We start from the raw sequence: 5,036 nt of genomic DNA on the forward strand, positions 1-5,036 counted from the left end.
GGAACAGAAGGGGCGTTCACAGCCCGCCAGCCTCCTACCTGACTCACTCGCTCCAGGCTGGGCTCGGCCTGACGCTGCGCGCGCCCCGCCCCAAGAGCGCCCCGCAGCCAGAGCGCAGTCCCGGCCGCCCCAGGGGAGGGGCGCGGCTGCCCCGGCCCGCCTCCTCGGGGCGATCCCCGCGCGCCCGCCCGCCCCAGGTTGCCATCTTAATCTCTGCTGGAGAGCTGCTTTTGCCCTCGACGTGGAGCGCAGCCGCCGGACGGGAAAAGCTGTTATGTTACTTCCCTGGTGCTGCAACGACGGCGGTGGTGGTTCTCTGCTGCCGGCTGGCTCGCCTTCCGTGCTTCTTTCCTCGTTTTGGTTTTGTTTTTTTGCAATCGCGCGGTAGAAATCCAACAGGTGCTGCTGCTTGCCCAAAGTTGGAAAGACGACAAGGTCCCTGCCAGAGTGGACTGGCAGACTAAATGAATGGATTGTGCAGAGATGGCAAGAATGACCGGGGAAATCAGAAACTAGGAGGATCAAAACTTCAGCAAAGAATGGGAGAAATTTATACAGAGCACTGTAAACACTTGAACCCTTTGGCAGGTCTTAAATAACTCTTGTAATGTTACATAGACTTTGGATATAATGGAGGACTGAAAAATTAGGAGGACTTATAGTATGTAGTTGAAAAGGTTAACTAAAGAACCCACCAAGGGCAGGATTCGAAAGAATCTTGTGTAATTTTTATTATTTGTGATTTTGAGTGTGAATGAATTGGTAAAATCAAATAAAAATCATTTTCCAAAAAAAGCAAAAGAAATCCAGCAGGTGCAGCAAGCTTTGCTACCTGTGGGATTTCTGCCTTTCCGAAGGTGCAGCCCCTGGATGGTCACAATTCAGGGCCAGGGGTAGGGGATAGCTCCGAACCTCCACATGTTGCTGGGCTCCAACCTCCATCAGCCCCACCCATTGTGGCCAATGGTCAGGCATGATGGGGGCTGTAGTCCAATGGCGTCCATCCCTGATACAGGAACATAGGAAGGTGCTTTGGATCTAATCAGGCTATTTATCCATCAAGCTCAGCATCCTGACTTCAAGATCTCCTCTGAAGTCTTTCCTATGAATTCTTCCTCCTGGAGATGCCAGCGATCAAACTTGGCATCTTCTGTATGGAAATCACGTGCCCTTGTCACTGAGCAATTGATATAGGATCTCCTTTCTAAGCTGAGGCAAGGGTGTAAACTTGAATAAATTATTGGGGGGGGGGAGAGAGAGAGAAAGCACTACCCCGCATAATCCATCACATGCATGGACACCATTTGAACAGCAATGCCCCTCAACTTTGTGGTGGGGGTGGCCTTCTCAAATATTTTAGGGGGGGCAAAGGGACTTTGGCCCCTTGGAGTTGGCTGTTATGCACTGAGGCCTACTGTGTTTACCCAAAGGTGGACTGTTCTGGAAGCTCTGCTTATGCCATGTTGATAGTCAAAATGACCCCATCCTTAATTGGTAGTGGCTGTAGCACTGAACTCAACTTGCTTTGATATCCACTAATTGGCCTGTTGGGATGGTACCCTTATCTGTGGGCCTGGGGAAGTTGGGCGCAGAGCCCAGAAAAGGGAAACATTGGTAATGTTTGAGGTATCGGCCACCTGTTTCCCCATGTGAAGTATATGCTGTTCTATTGGACAAAGAAAGGGAGTATTTTTGTTTGGATGCGAACAGTCCATCATCAGACAAGTCATCTCCTTGCTGTGGAGTTCATCCCACAGGTGCTGTTTATAAGCGGAGCGGAGCTGGCAGATTGCTGTTGCTGTAAGCCTTTTCCTTTCTCTTTAATAAAGCACTAGAGAAGATCGCTCTGGTCTTTTAGACTTCTTCCTGGGTTCTTCTGCAAAATCCGAACCCCTGTGAACTCTCCAGCTCTGCAGGTTGCAACACCAACCACTAAACATGGTTCTTCTCCCACACTCAGGCCCAATATTTGGCCTCGTCGACACCACACATTTAAAACAGTATCATACAACTGTAAACAGCTGTGTCTCCCTCAACAAAGAATCCTGAGAACTGTAGTTTGTTAAGGGTGCTGAGAGTTGTTAGTAGACCCCTGTTGTTGTTGTTGATGATGATGATCAACTCCCCACAGAGCTACAATGATCAGAGTCGTTTAACAGTCAATTCCTCTTCCAAGGGAATTATGCCAAGTGTAGCTCTGGGGGAGACAGGGGTCTCCTAGCAACTCTTAGCACCCTTTACATTTCCCAGGAATATTTGGGGAAGCCACAACCACTTAAAAGTGCTCTGATACCACTTTCACTGTACAGTGCAAATGGAGGCCTATATCTGAGCTCAGCCCTGAACTTTCTTCTTAATCCAGGGGTCTTCCTCAAAACGTGTGGAGTGATTTCAAAGTGTCCGCAGGCATGTGCAGAGTGGTCTTCCCTCACGGAAGAGTGACCACAGCTAGTCTGCCCCCTCCCACATATGTGGGCTCACATTGGTTTGATGGTGGTTTGCAGACACATAATAAGCCCCGACACCTCTTCTTTAGAGATCCACACTTATTTTTCTTCATTTACTACATTTATGTTCTACAATAAAGTTCTTCGAACAGTTTACAATAAGACGTCTTTTAACAACAAGAAAGGGGAAGGAGAACAAATCTGAAGAATGGCTTTACACAATCAGAGTGGCTCCCATTGAACTCAGTGGCATTGACCTCCAAGAAAATACATTTTGCAAATATTTAGATTAGATTGTATAAGGTGACTTATACCACAATCTCTGTCTTTGCTCTCTGTCCTCTGACTCACACAGTGCTGGGATTTCCCCCCCCCCCAGCCCAAGGGCCACATTGCCTCATGGGTAACCTTCTGGGGGCCACATGCCAGTGGAGGATGTGGCCAGATGCAAGAGTGGGCGGGGCAATGGATGTCACTCTTACTGTCGCCCAGTAGGCTACATCCAGGTGAACGTAACAGTTCAAGAACACCATTCATCTCTGACATTCCCCTCTTTGATGCCATGTTAATAAACCCCAACCATCCTTTGGTAGGCAATTAAATACATTTATTTCATTGCACCATTTCCAGACACTTTTAGGGCTTTATTTTCTTTTTACTTGCTTTGCTTGCTGGTTTCATGCCTATCAAAGCTTTATATTCTTTCAGTAGTTACTATCTTTCATTTTCCTTCTTGCAAACCACTTTGAGAACCAAGATGGTCGAGAAGCAGTATACAGTGTTACAAATGGCCTTATCCTGTGTGAACTTCTCTAGTTAATTGAGAGAGCCTCCTCAACAATTTATAGTGTTTTACTGTCTGTTGTTTTTAGAGTGTACAACTCCCACAAAGGGTAGTCTAGATGTTTACTAAGCTGGAGCAACTAATGCAGTTTCCTTCAGATGTGTTGGACTGCAACTCCCATCAAGGAGTTGCCTTGAGATGAAAAAGCAAAATATCAGTACGTATTTTAAAGGAATGTCTTTCTTCCCCCTGGTGAGAAAAGATTTGTGGGATTTTATCTCTAGGGCTGCAATCTTATGCACTCTTACTTCCAAATTGTTGCATCTGTTTTTTATTTGTAATGTTTTGCTTTAGTGATGTATGGAAGTGAGAGCTGGACCATAAAGAAGGCTGATCGCCGAAGAATTGATGCTTTTGAATTATGGTGCTGGAGGAGACTCTTGAGAGTCCCATGGACTGTAAGATCAAACCTATCCATTCTGAAGGAAATCAGCCCTGAGTGCTCACTGGAAGGACAGATCGTGAAGCTGAGGCTCCAATACTTTGGCCACCTCATGAGAAGAGAAGACTCCCTGGAAAAGACCCTGATGTTGGGAAAGATGGAGGGCACAAGGGGAAGGGGACGACAGAGAATGAGATGGCTGGACAGTCTTCTCGAAGCTACCAGCATGAGTTTGACCAAACTGCTGGAGGCAGTGGAAGACAGGAGTGCCTGGCATGCTCTGGTCCATGGGGTCACAAAGAGTCGGACACGACTAAACAACAACAAGTGTTTTGCTTAGTGGCATTGTAATGGACCAATAGCTGCTCTGATCCCATTTAGAAAAGAACTGAAGACTGATTAGTGTTTTAAATAAAAAATTAAATAAGGTGTTTTGGAGGGCAAATTCAAAGAGTCATTCTATGTGTCTATTAAGACTTAGCAGTAACAATGTGATTTCCAAGAGGAGAATTAAAATGTAACTGGCATGTTATGTAGCAACCTTGGGTCTATCAGAAAAAGCCAAGTTAAAAAAGAAAGAAAGATGACACAAAGGAAGCCCAACAAATTCTGGCAAATATGTCCTTAAACATTGTGGGAGACTTTCTGCTCAGGTAGAAAAATTAACAAAACGCTTAAATGCTCCCTGCCCTCCTTCAGTTTGACAGTGTGTTGGACTGGTAACTGTGCAGTCTGATTCTGTATGATTCTGCTGAAACCGTAAACTGGCTAGTCTGCATCATATATTTAAAGCACATGCCTTCCACCAAAGTATCCTAGGAACTGTAGTTTATTAAGGGTGCTGGGAATGGTAGCTCTGTGAGGGGAAATCTACTGTTCTCAGGATTATTATTTTTTTTGGCGGGGGGAGTCATGTGCTTAAATGTAAGTTAGGTACGCAACCCTAGTTGGGGCTGCAATCCCATATACAAGCTTGCCTGGGAGTAATCCTCTAGGATTGTGCCACTGGGTCTGGTTTACGCAGATAGCTGGTGGAGATGGAGAATATGTGTTAGCATCCTAGGGTGTCAGAAAGAAATGTATGACTTCAGACGGCAGGTGGTGGTTGGTTTTTGTTTTGTAATGCTTCCTTAGGTTTTGTGTTTTTAAGCACCCTATACCTGGTATCGTAGCATATTAGGAAGTGAGGTGTGCTAGAAGCTTTCATCCTGTTTTTTTCCCCCCTAAAGAAACACTTGTACGTCATGTTTTGATTTTAAACAAAATAGTAATTTTTAAAGAGCAGCCTGACTTGCAGCCCAAGTGGTGCAATGCATTCTGGCATCTTATTTGGCTTAGAGAGAAAGAGAGATATACGTTTCAA

This window comes from Podarcis melisellensis, assembly GCF_964234715.1.
Source record: "Podarcis melisellensis genome assembly, chromosome: 8".
In the NCBI taxonomy this organism is placed as follows: Eukaryota; Metazoa; Chordata; class Lepidosauria; order Squamata; family Lacertidae; genus Podarcis; species Podarcis melisellensis.